The 14,011-nt window shown below is 33.2% G+C and overlaps 1 long non-coding RNA gene and 1 pseudogene across 2 annotated transcripts in view; one reads left to right on the top strand and one right to left on the bottom strand.

Annotated features, from left to right (window-relative positions):
• LOC147825279 (uncharacterized) overlaps positions 1–4,907 on the top strand; it is a 46,574-nt pseudogene extending 41,667 nt beyond the window's left edge.
• Positions 1–14,011, bottom strand: part of LOC110347720 (uncharacterized) — a 179,749-nt gene that overhangs the window by 95,182 nt on the left and 70,556 nt on the right. The gene's annotated exons all lie outside the window — the stretch shown is intronic.

Here is a 14,011-nt window from a genome sequence, read left to right as displayed (position 1 = left end):
CAGCTGAAGTTTATGAATTTTTTCTACTTGTAAAATACGTATACTGAGGTTTTGGGTAGTACAAACAATAAAAGAACTTCAAGCTGCTGAATATCACAATCAAATTGTATCATAGGGAAATGGCCACCTGCTGGTTCATGGTGCACAGTACTTGGTGGCATTGTAGGAATTTACTCTTGATTTTGATAAATCCATGAGATTGCTTTGAGGCTTGAAATGTACTGATTGTTGAAAGTTGGGGGAAATATTTCATTTTCAAAAGAAAATACTGTTTTCTGGTAAAGAAAATTAGCTTTTTGAAATCACTGAAAGTTATATTGCTGGTATTAAGGTAAAATGCCACAAATACCTAAAAGTGAACATATCTAACTATAAAATGTATTCCATTATTTACACTTATGCTTTTTATCCCACTAGGTATAACTTTGAAACACTGGAAAAATCAAAGTCCCTTGTAAATTATATGAAACTGACAGAAATTATAAAGTCATGGAATATTGTTTCTCTTTTGGGTTGTTAATATAATTTTTAGCAGTTTAACAAAACAATTTAATTTTAGCTTCAAAGAACATTTTTAATTTCATTTTTTCTGCTTATACTTCATAATAGATAATTACAAGTATAATCATTATTGGTCATTGGCCATTAATTTGTTTCAGCATAGGTACCTCAGTGGGCAGTAATTACTGCACAGCCTTCAATAAGATATCATTAACAAAATGAGAAGACCAGAGAAAATATGTTAATTACTGTAAGTGCACCATTGGTTCCTCCCTGGAATAAACAAGTCTAACAATTAACATCACACTTACTTTTTGCCAGACTATATTTTGCAGTGAAAAAAAAGAAAGAAAAAAAAAGGACAATGCTACATAATTTGAAGAAAAACATTTGGAAGGATTTATATTATTTTCTCTTTAAATTGATATCAGTAACTCTAATGGCTCAAAGACAGAAAGCAGCTCTTGTGCCAAGCAGCAATTTCATAAAAGCTCATTGTTCATAATGAAGGAAAAAATTAATTGACTACAGTACCTTATTATAATGAAGATGAGAAATATCTCAAAATTATAGAAATGTTTTAATATTTTTGAACTATTTGTAGAGCAAGTTAAATTGATTTCCTATTAATTCATATATAAATAGATGCTCCAATTAAGAACTTGCAATATACCAAACACAGAACATAATTGGTTTAGACAGCAAATGTAGAGTTCCAAGCATGGTATTTACAGTATGTTGCTAATCTGAAAGCATAATCAAAAGTATCTGTAGTTTTTAACCTTCATTACTCTAATTCAGTGCTCAGAATATTCTAAGAGTATTAATTCTTTTTAAGCATTTGTCTCCTCTGTCTTCAGATACATATATATTCATTTCCTAGTGAAGTTCATTCAGGCCTTTTTTGCAACTGAGTTTGCTGTGTATATAAAACCCAAACGCTGCAGCTGCTCCTGCCTTTCTTTTACTGTCTTGAGCAAAGCACATCTCATTTTACCCTCCCTCTTCTGCAGTTCTAGGCCCTTTCCAATTTCCATTCCAACTGCTCCAGCTGTAGCTTTTACAACTCCATCACTGGGAACCTTTTGAAAAGACCCCTTTCTGAAGAAGACTTCAGCCTCAGGCAATGCCAACTATAGGTTGCTTCCTCATTTCCAGATTCTCTGATCCTTCTTGAAATTTTCACCTAGATCTCTCTTGATCTAGGTGATTCAAGTTCAAGTCTCTTTTGATTTGATTGTTAGCACTTACAAAATTATACGGTTGGGCCAGGGATTTAGCTCAGTGGTTCCGCCACCTGCCTTGCAAGTGCAAGGTCATAAGTTCGATCCCCGGTACCAAAAATAATAATAATTAAAAATAAAATAAAATTATAGGGTTGGATAAAAACACAAACTTCTCACACAACCTCACAATCATATTTATGTACACATAAATATTTTTCTAAAGTTCTAGGATATATATATCTTAATAACAATTGCAAATACTGTTACCTAAAATGACAACATCAGTAATAGCTGACGTCAAAAAGTGGCAACCTAAAGGACTACTGTGTTTCAATATAGACCAAATCCAGTTCTTTGATAATATTTACGCAGGTGCATGAGCAGCTAGCTGTAGGTATTCCTCTTTGAATCATCAGAAGGGTCTTGCTCAATGGGGATAAATCACTTTGAAGCTTTCAAAACTAACAAATTACCAAATGCTTCAGAATAGGCCTAGTATCAATGCAAATATAAAGCAATCTAGCCCCTGACTTTCTCCTTCTGGGATCCTTAGTTATTCTAGATTTGACCTTCTTTTTTTTTTTTTCTGGTAGCAGGGATCGAACTCAGGACCTTGTGCTTATGAGGCAGGTGCAGTGCCACTAAGCTAAATCACTGGCCCTTAGATTCAACCTTCTTATATTTCCAGAATACCTAGAATTTCCCCTAAAAGAGTATTCATGGGGCCGGGGATTTATCTCAGTGGTTTGGGCACCTGCCTTGCAAGCGAAAGGTCCCAAGTTCGATCCCCAGTACCAAAAAAAAAGGATAGGGCCATGGATTTAGCTCAGTGGTGCTGCCGCCTGCCTTGCAAGTACAAGGTCCTGAGTTTGATCCTTGGCACAAAAAAAAAGGGTACTCATGATTTGGGATTATAGTTCTCTGTGTGCTTGTCTGTCTTCCTCAGCCAACTATGAAGTCTGAAGAAAGTGAATTGTATATCTCATATACAATGTGTATTTGATTGATTCATTGAATAAATGGCCCTAGGTAAGAATAAGGTTTTTTTTAATCTTTGAAGTTAAGAAGTAAGACAAAGTTAGACACTGAAAAAAAATGCTACATACTTCAAGAGGTATATGAATTCTTTGTTCATGTGATTTGCTAGATTTTTGTCTATAATAATTATTTCAAGTCTTAGTATGTATGATTATTAGCTTTGAAAATTACTCTATTGCTCTTTGAACTGGGAGAAGATGATTGTGAATATTTTGAGATGCCAGTAGCTGAGAAGTTTCATATTTCTGCATAATATGCATCAATTTATTTGTTCATAGAAATATATATATCACAAACAAGCTGATATGTATGCCTATAACTCATGTATCTAATAAGAGACTATAGTTGCATTTTGTAAAAACAACTCTTCTACGGTTATATTTCTCAGCAGGAATCAAAGATGTTCACTAAAATTTATATATTTTACAATATAAAAATAAGTGAGAATCTAATTATTGAATTTTGTATTGCCTTATTTCTATTTAATACCCACATAAACATGGGAACAAATCTAAACCTGGGATATATGCAATTTCAGTATATAGGATAAACATAAATATAATTTTACATAATAAATGGAAAGATGGTCATTATCATTAAAATAAAATCCATCTGTGGTTGCATAGTACATCCAGATATTATTTATGTGTGTGGAATTGGGGACCCACCCAAAGACCTTGAGCATGCTAGGTAACACTCTGCTACTGAGCTACACCCAAACATTACATTTTAAAAGGAACATATAATTATGACTAGTTATTTGAAAATGATCATCAAAATTATGAGCAAAACTTAGAAAGCTCACAAGATGTCTCAGATTTTACACTTCTTTAAAATTATTCTTAAAATCAAACTTAAAATTTAATGTCATCTTTTGCTACTACTAGCTGTAACTGTAAGAATTCATAACCTACAATGATAACAGTAATTTAACTATATATCCTGTTTTGTCAGTGCATAGCATCCTAGCTCATGCATGATTTTGAGATCATCTCTAACTAGATATTCTTCAACCTAGTGTTCATTATTTCTGATTTATGCTGCCTTTATCTAATTTTGCATCTTGTCATCACCTGTATGTGGAAAGATTATTGAACTCATTATCAAAATAATCTTTAAGAATATAATTGAATACTTATTTTTTTATTTTTGTTTGTTATAGACATTTATATTTTCAATTTTATTAAAAAATTTTATCTCTTCTTACTCCTTTCTATAACTACAGTAAAAACCAAAGAACTAGCTACTGAATTGGGTGAGGCAAGAAATTGAAATTCTTTCTATGTTAAATATATAGAAAAGAATACTATTCCTAATAAAAACAATAGTGATAGGGCCAGGGATTTAGCTCAGTGGTTCCGCCGCCTGCCTTGCAAGCGCAAGAACCTGAGTTCGATCCCCTGTACCAAAAAAAAAAAAAAATAGTGATTAATTTTCTTGAATTCTTTATAGATGTTCAGTACTTGATGATTGATGCTTTAATACACACAAAAATAAAAAGGATACTAAGTATGATTTTCAGCTTTCACTTACAGACTCCATTAACAAAGAGAAGAATGCCCTTTCTTACAGTATATACCCTCTAACCCACCTATTGTACTTATAGAAAAATTTTAAGGAAGCATCCAGGCTAGTATGCAAACACATAAGAATGTTATCAGACTGTTTCACATATTCATGAAAACTGGTACTGACCAAAACGTCCAGCAAGAAATTTGCTGGGCAAACTAAATAAATTTTGATGCAATCAAATAATGATGATACATCTAGAAAGGAAAAAGTGTGAAATAATTGCTAAGTAAAGAATACTGCAAAGCAGAGTTTATGATGGTACTTGAGCCTGTTTGTGTACTTATTTGCCATGGTAAAGAATACTATGTATACATCAAATTTGCTTCCCCTCCAGGCTGGGCATGTAGCTAATTTGTTTTCAGTAGTGCAAGTAATAATGATGGTCACTAACTTCTGACCCGAAGCATGAAACATCTCCCTGGCCATCCTGTTTTCCGTCTCCAGGTGGATGGCCAGGAAATGCCAGCAGCAGGAGTCACAAGCACTGGCCAGAAAGGCTCCCTGGAGCAGAGCCCCACTGCTTTCACCCTGCTGCTGTTGTTCCCTGGTGACCCAGAAATAAACTTCTAAACATTCTATCATATAATCCACTCATATTTTTGAGGAATCTGTTTGGAGAGTATCTATCTCATCAGTTATGATATACTAATGTTATTCATAAAAAACTATAAAAAGAAAATACATGCCGAGATATAACCAGTATTAGCAATTTTTTGTATTTTGCATTTTTCTTGATTAAATACCTATTAATTTTATGATAGAAATGTTTTAAGAAAAAAATCTTTGATAGTAAAAGTTTCACAAGTTGGATTTTTGACTCCTAAAGATATCATTTCCAAATGCAGGAAATTAATGCCTGTTTTTATTACCATTTTGAAACTATACAATAGAAGGGAAGAATAGTATTTCACTAATGCTTCCTAAATTATGAGATTTTTCTGGTATGATCATATTCTTCAGAAAATAACTAAAGTGTGATACATAATTAATTGTTTTATGGGGGCATTTTTGTCTTGGTTAATGTACTTAATAAAAGCCATAAATTATCCTCTTAACTGTTCCTAATGTGAAGTAAAACTCCCTGAATCATGAACAAATTAAGCACTATCATGCACCAGCTCTTTAGCATCTCCACAATTGACCGGATCATCCTCACTACACATGTCAGACCTGACAAAACCTTTATCTCTTCCAACGACCTTAACTCAGTTTTTAAGCCCTCTGACATATCAGTCAAAACTCTGTTAATGTGATTTACAGTTAAATCAAACATAAAGATACAATTAAAATAATGTTAAAAGGTTAAGAATTCAAGTTACAAATGCAGAATACACAAGACAGTGCCATGCAGGGAGCTCACTGAAGCCTGGCTCGGTCATCTCTGCCTGGGCCAGGTAGGGTCAGAGTCTCCCTGCTGTGGACATCACAGTCTCAGCCAAACAACACTTCAAGATTTTGGAACATTCAGAGACACCAAGATTATTTTAATCTAAACTCAAGTAAAATCATTGAATGGCTATGTTATATTTTACTTGCAAATGGACTGTGATATATAAAAAGAAAATACCATTTGTTTGTTTTTGTACTTAGCCTTTGCATAAGATTTTATCCTTCACTGATCTTTATTCTGAACCCACTTTACAGGGAGAAAACCTGAGTCTTGTTCAGGTCAGTGTCACAAGCGTTGAGGGATCAGAGGTGTTATCCTCCTTTTCTCTATTACCATGATCTATCTCAGGTATTCCATTCTATTCTATTCCTTAACCTCCTTCCATGAAAGTACTTTCCAGGGAAATTAATGACATGAATCATAGCTCTTGCCTGCCTTGCTGCCTTCTGAGAACTTCTACATTGCTACCTTTTCCCATCCTACTTCCCCCATCTGCACCAATTCAGTCTGCGTATTTACTTAATTACTTGCCTTCCTTTAAAATTTCTGTATTTACTAGGTTGCATCCTCATCTCTCAAATGTTTCCATCCCTGAAGGATTTCCTAGAAGCTATAAAAATACATTTGACAAAGCTGTGAGCCCTCAGGGATAAAATGTGCCATAATCAGCCTTCTTTCCCCAGAGTCTAACACAGTGCTTAGCTTATTATAAGTTCCAAAAAGTTAAATATATGAATGGAAAAAACAACAAATGGTTCTCTGATTATTAAAATGTAAAATGAAATAAAATTCACCGTTTCTGAATTACTTGTGGGAGAATGTCCTAACTTTTCTTGTCATGTCGGAAGAATCACTTCAGTCTTTCTATTGACCAAGAATATCTTCCTTACTCTACTTTTGCCAAGCCAGTAATTAAATAATTTTCTTAGAGTCCATAATTATTACAACACTGGGATCCAAAACATTTTCCTTTGTAAAGTGGTTCAAGTTAATCTTTTCTAGAGGTCGATGTGCAAATTATTAAAGACATCTCAGGCATGCATTCGTTCTAAAATTTTTATTATTTATTGAACATCCACTAAGTTCCAGGAAAATGTGTTCAAATGATGCATTAAATCCAATTTCTTCAGTGTAATAAATCAGACACCAGCTAAGGAGAAATTTACAAAAACACACAAATATAAGACAAACAACAAGTGTATTGGGTATCAAGAGTGCAGAGACATGCTAAATGAAAGTGAGAACATCAAGTAAAGCTTTCTAGAGAACACAACTTTTAGTCTGAGCCTTAATAATGAGCTTATGTTCAGCAGACAAATAATGGTCTGAAGTTCCATGTACAGAAAAGAGGATATATAAAGCCATAGAGATGAGAAGAAAAATAAAGATATGATGGAGTGTGGTTCGGTGGTAGAGTGTTTTGCTAGCATGTGCAGTAGGCCCTAGGTTCAATCTCCAGTACCACAAAAAAATTAAAAATGTGGGAAGATATAAGAAGACCTCCACTGCCAGTGAAACATAAAATTGTAGGAGCAGAAGATTTAAAAGAGGAGACAGAGGATAGAGGAAGGAAGCAGCAGGCAAGGGATCACTGTATACTATTTTGGTGAATAGTCTTAATTTCACAGAATTACTATGAACACAAAATTTCATTTTTGACTCAAAGATTTACCATTAAAAAGTATATTTTTGTAGACTACCAGCATTTTAATTAAAGGAATTAATTAAAGGGAATTTTCAGTATTAAAGGGAATATGGTCTTATTGTTTACATATGTTAAGTTCTTGTTTTTCTTTCTAGGAAGAAATAAGGCATTTGATGGATACTTTCTGAAGGTTACAACTCTGTCTAACAAATTCTTTCTTCAATTGTGTTAGTCCTGTTGGTAATCCCTTCTTGTTGCCTGGCTCTCCTTCCAGTCTTTTGGTTGTTTCTCTTTTTTTCCTTGTCAACCATTTTACCATTTCACAAAGAGGCTTAGCAGGTCTGTCTTTCAAGATGGTTCTTCAAGTCAACAGTATGGAATGTTGGATGAGAACACAGCTCTCAGCTAACCATCTTTCAGCATCAGGCCAGACCTTTTTCTCTTGTCATGCTGGTATTCATAAAACACATCTGGCTCCTCATCTCGCCCTGAATCTCAAAAGAGTAGAGCATAAACCAAATTTTGTAATCCTCTGTTGATAATCATCCTTTTGATACAGCACCAAGAGTGTTTTTTATTTGGGAGAATAAATGCTGTGCTAATTGATGGCAGTGCCATTTGATAGACTAGCCCAGGAATGCAATAAAGACCAGGGGACATGCTCCTCGGAGTAGGCTACTGGATTAAGAGCCGATGTTTTAAAAGTTCACTGAAGAACCCAGACAGGGAGAAATGCTCATTCCTTGGCTGCTGGAGACACTGAGCATATAATTAGTCTTTTCTAGTTCAATATTTACATCCAGGTGCAACTCGAAATGTAATGAAAACAAAAATTATGTGAAATTTTATATTATCTTTTGTCCTTGCTAACTTAGCAAACATGTTCAAGTGTAAGGCCCACCAACATGAAAATGAAGTTTTACTGATGAGATAAAAATTGAAGACCTATGCAGCTGAAAGCTATGTGCTCTGTAATTCCCATTTCTACTTACTTTATCCCTTGGGAGTATAGTACAAGATCCTACTTTTTCTACTTGAAATCTGAAATACTCATCTTTGATACATTATTTTAATTACTGTTAAAATAAAAATAAGAACCAAGATATATCATACAAAAGTACAAGTTCCCAATGATGAATGTCATCATATTATATACCTAAAATGTACCAATAAACTTAATGAAATAAAAAATAAGTATCTAAATAGAGATTCTTATCATTTCTACATGAAATCAGAAGCTCTTTTCAGAATGGGAGAATTCCATGATTATTTTAATCTAAACAGTCAAGAAAAATCATTTGATGGCTATGCTATATTTTAATTGCAAATGGTTTAATCTGATCATACTTCATTTGTAAAGAAATAATCCAGTAGTCACTTCTTTTTTTTGTTTTTGGTACCGGGGATCAAACTCAGGTCCTGCGCTTGCACAACAGGTGGCGAAACCACTGAGCTAAATCTCTGGCGCTTTTTTTTTTTTTGGTACTGGGGACCAAACTCAGGACCTTGTGCATGTGAAGCAGGTGCAATGCCACTGAGCTAAATCCCTGGCAAATGGTCACTTCTTCAGAAGTCATTTTAGGAACTTAAGTCCAAAACTTCGATTTTAAAAATACACACTGATTTTATTATTTCTTCCATCCATTTTTGCACAAGAATATATCTTACAAAAAATTATGATAAATAACTATTGGTTATTCTGAGCATCCCTGAATATTCAAATTACATTTTTTCCAGAAATAAATCAACATGCACATTCAATCACTTTTTCTTAAAATTGAATATTGTATTTTATATAACATTGCATACAATATAATTCTGTTTTCACAAGCATACTAATTAATATCACTGACTACTATAATATCTGACGTTTTTCTAAATTACATGCTCTTTTGTGAACTTTTGCTCATTGAAAGGCATCAAAATAACTATGAAATACATTTTAATTAATGATATTATTAACTATTTGTATGAACTATATTTGTGATAAAAGGAAACAACTTTGCAAAAGTGTAGATACTTAAGAACTAAAAAATAAACATAATTTTTTAAGGAATCAAACATGTTTGATATCTTTGCATCACCAAGACAACACAAGTTCTCCTGATGCAGTCTGAGATAGTACAACTCCTCAAACATAATCTAAGCCAAATATTATTGAAATTGATTAAAATAAATGAATGTTTTCACAGATTTTTATAAAGATAAACAATACTTTATAGCTTCTATTCTTATTCCCACTTAATGATGGCAAATGTTTATGATATTGCAAAAATCATACATTTGTCTGTACTATTTGGGAACTTCCATGATTTCAAAAAAAGTTTGTTTTTAATTAAAGTGCATTATACAACATCAGAATGTATCTTCTTTATTATTCCAAGGAAGCATATGGAAATTTAAACTTTGAGAAGTTTTGATTTATTCTGATGCTAGAGCATTTTGCTCCCATGTAACCATTTCTTATGGCATGAATTCGGATAGCTTTATATCCTGACAGTGTCTGTTATTATAGGTACTATATGACTTTGACTCCTGCAACATAAAGAATATGAGAAAACCCAGTTTGATTATAAACATTTTGTACACATCCCTAAGCTTAAGAGAGATAATCCCCCCCCCCTTCTCTCTCCATTCTGTTCTTTGTTGTGCATTTTTTTTCTGGTACCAGGGATTGAACTCAGGACCTACAGCTTGCAAAGCAGGAACAGTGCCACTGAGCTAAATCCCCAGCCCTGCATTTATTTTTTAATAGCCAATTTGAAGTCTCTCTGAAAGGTTCTTAGATGTAGACCATGTATACCACTCCTGCAAGCACCTATGAATACACAAATGTCAAAATCAAGTCAAAGAACAAGTTCATTATATATTCTGCACCTATGCTTATGATGAGTATGTTCATTGAATTATTTACAATCATAAAAATGTCCACTTTCACAAGTACCTCATGTATTATAACTTGTATAGCATATTGATGTAGTAGATTTATATATTAATATAGTCATAGGTAACATAACAGAAACTTGTAAGAGAGAGAGAGAGAGAGAGATCAAAACACTGAAACTTTTTACCAAACTAATTCCATAAAATTATCAACTGGAACTCACTGTCTATTATGGCTCATATCTAGATGTTCCCCCAAAGCCTCATGTAGTCATAGGTGGGGCTTTTCAAAGATGAGTGAATCTAGAGTATGTGATGTTAAGATCAAAGGTGTGTGATTACTAAATTAGTCCACTGATTGGTTTGGCATATCTCTGGGAGCTGGTAATGAGAAGGCCCTCCCTGGGTGTGTGTGAGGAGGTAGCCTGTATAGAATATAAGGGACAGAACAAGGGCTGCTGTAGTCACTTGCTCCTTGCACCTTTTGCTTCCTTCTGCCTCCCATGAACTATTTCTCCTCTGTGATGCCCCTCTGCCATGAAACCCTGTTTGGGAGCCAGCTTACTATGGACCGAAACCTCTACAAACTGTGAGCTGAAATAAACCTTTCCTCCTTTAATTTTGGATGTTGGGTATTTTGCCTCAGGAATGAGAAAACTAACTAAGACACTGTCCTTTTCTTAGCAGAAGTGAATCTGAAATTTAGTTGGATAAAAAATTTAGTTAGATAAAAAATCTGAGGAAACAAATACAAACTAGCAGCTAAAACTATTCTCTACATATATGCACTGCATTAATCATATGCCAACATATGTCTTTTGCCTATTGGTGTATATGCAGAATGTCAATATGTGTACATTTATGTTCAGTATTTACATAGTTTCTATCTGTAATATATTTAAAGTTGACTACAAGGCAAGTTAAGGTTTAGCAAATTTAAATTTTTAAAAAGCACAATTGGAAAACATTGACATGCTTTGTTCAAAAAATTCTGAGAGGGCCAGGGATTTAGCTCAGTGGTTCTGCTGCCTCCCTCGCCAAGCACAAGGACTCAAGTTCAATCCCCAGTACCAAAAATATAAAGAAAAAAAGAAAAAATTCTGAGAAAATAAAACTAGAATATGAGTAAATCTAGATGTTGAATGAGTCATTATTCTGGATCTCTCAAAGTAGTCTATTCCTAAAACTAGTCAACATCAACCTGCAAAAAGGAGTCTGAAGGAGTGCTTCTCAAATTTTAATGTATTTGTAAACCACTTTTTATACAATTTACCAAGGAGAAAGATGTCACTGAATAAATATGTCATGATAACTATCTTTAGCTCCTGCTTCCCTATACCAAAGCAATAGTTTCAGAAAAAGTAAAAGTAAGTTCAGATTGGGAAATATCTTGTTATTTTTTAAATGTTCATCTCTGCCAATCTTTGTCAATTCATAGGACTTTTGTTAATATCAACAGGAATAAACATTGATTATATAGGTATTGCAAGCAAGTCACTAGGCCCTAGACACATAAAAAAACTTGCCCCCCCCCGGTAGTACTACTGTACTGTATAACTTATTTTTATTTCATATAATTCCAACAAACTATTTGAAAAACACAAAATAAAATGAGGAACAAAATAGATGTAGAGATAAGAATGAAGTAAATAAGATAGAAGATAAGGTAAGACAAATTAAAATATCTATATTACATACTATGTGCATGTATGAAATTATCATACTTTACCTGATAAATATGTACAGGTATTATGCATCACTTAAAAGTGTTTAAAATAAGCTCTTCTGCTAATGTTATTAGTGATTCAACATTTAGTTTTGAGGCTGAGCTTTCTAGCAACCATATTCAAGGAGAAAATACAATTAGACACAAAGTTTTCAGGTAGTTCACTTGAATAAATAGTTTTCTGTTGAACTGACACATTTTCTCTAGCACAGCTTCATTAAGAAGACTGTAATATGATGTAAAAGGAGGATTCCAAAGTATATCTTCAAATAACACTACACAAATAAATATAAAAAACAAACAGGCCTACTAAAAGATTACAGTTGAGAGAACAAAGTCTATCACATGAGCCAAAAGTTATGTAACAATCAAAATCAAAATATTAAATCTTGAGTTTAGTTATGATGTAAAATACTTTACTATCTTGTACAAACATATTGAGATGAGCTAAAATATATTTTTGCTATATTTTACTGTAATTATTTTTAATAATCATTAATTGCTGATTTTGAATGAGCATATAATTATCACTATTATTTTAGTGGAGCATTAAGAAACATATAAAAATTTTACACTGAAAAAGCTTTTACATGGCATAGCATCCAACAGCAGTATCATATATGTTGCTGTGGATAAAAAGCTGAGCATAAAGAACATCAGTACAAAAGCATAATCACATAATTGAATGGGTTGATAAGATATTCCTGTAGAGTCTCAACAATACAAGCTTTAGGTTACTATCTTGAGTGTTTTCAAGTATAAAAATATCCCTGTAAGGCCAGGGATTTAGCTCAATGCTGCTGATGCCTGCCTCGCAAGCACAAGGTCTTGAGTTCGATCCCTGTTTCCCAAAAAAAAAGTCACTGTTGTAATAAACATTTTAGAGAATTTTTTTCCATTGTCATTAAGGCCTTTTTGATCTTTTTATAAATTTAATTACCTATGATACCACTCTGTGGCTTTCTAGTTTGTGAGCTAAAACAGTCTGTTATGGTTTCGACCTAAAATGTCCCCTCAAAGTCTCACGTTCAGAAGGGGATCCTGGTTGGAGGTGGATCATGGTGGGTGTGACATGGAAGGGTGTATTCTTGTCCCCATATCCTTTCTATCTATGTTTCCTGGTCTCCATGATGTGAACAGCTTTTCTCCACCATGCCATTGTACCATAATATGATTTCTTCCTTGGAGTCTACCAACAATAGACTGAATCCACTGAAAACTAAACCAAAATAAACCTCTCCTGCTGTAAGTTTTGGGTGTCGAGTATTTTATCTCAGGTTAGGAAAGTAACCAAGACCATCTTGTCTAATATACAATTTGCATTCAAAAAGCCTTAGAGAGTTTAATTATGCTCCATCTTCAACATAGTCCTTTTCCCTAGTATCTTTACTTAAACAATAGAACTTACAGTTTCAAAAGACACATTGTATAATATATGTCTCTTGAAGAGAGAAGATAAAAGGTCGAAGGAAGATTCCTTTTTTTCTCTTTCTAAAGTGTTTACTCTTTTGTTTATTGACAAGAATTGAGAAGGCTCAAATGAATAATACATAAAATAAATTAGTAAACAAAAATGAAAAATATACAAAATAAATATTACAGCCAAAAACATCATATAATTTATCTGACAAAATATCCAATTTAACTCTCAGTTCATAACAACTTTTACAAAAAATAAAGTTGCAACAAGTTATTATTCTTATTAATTGAAATAAGAAAGCATATCAATTGCTGATAGAAATATCTACTACATAGTCTTTAAATTCTAAAAGAAATTCTCCTCTAAGATTTAATCTAGAATGTCAGAAAGATATTGACTGAATGTTGCTGCTTTTTGTGATCTTTTAATACAAGCCAAATTAGGAGAGAGTAATTTCACCAGGTGTAAATTAATATAGATAGGCCTTATTGCTATTCTGTCTTCAATTGGATCCAATGATAAAACAAGAATGTACACAGAAGTTAATGGAGGATAGCCTCTTGGATTCCTGTCTCTTAAATATTCCTTTTCACAGTCAGATTCTGAGTTA

Source organism: Heterocephalus glaber, unplaced genomic scaffold (genome assembly GCF_053883595.1).
Source record: "Heterocephalus glaber isolate CG9 unplaced genomic scaffold, H.glaber_assembly_v1.0 deba00001504, whole genome shotgun sequence".
NCBI classification, from domain to species: Eukaryota; Metazoa; Chordata; class Mammalia; order Rodentia; family Bathyergidae; genus Heterocephalus; species Heterocephalus glaber.
Note: the sequence above shows the minus strand (reverse complement) of the source record. Positions and strands in the feature narration are given on the sequence as shown.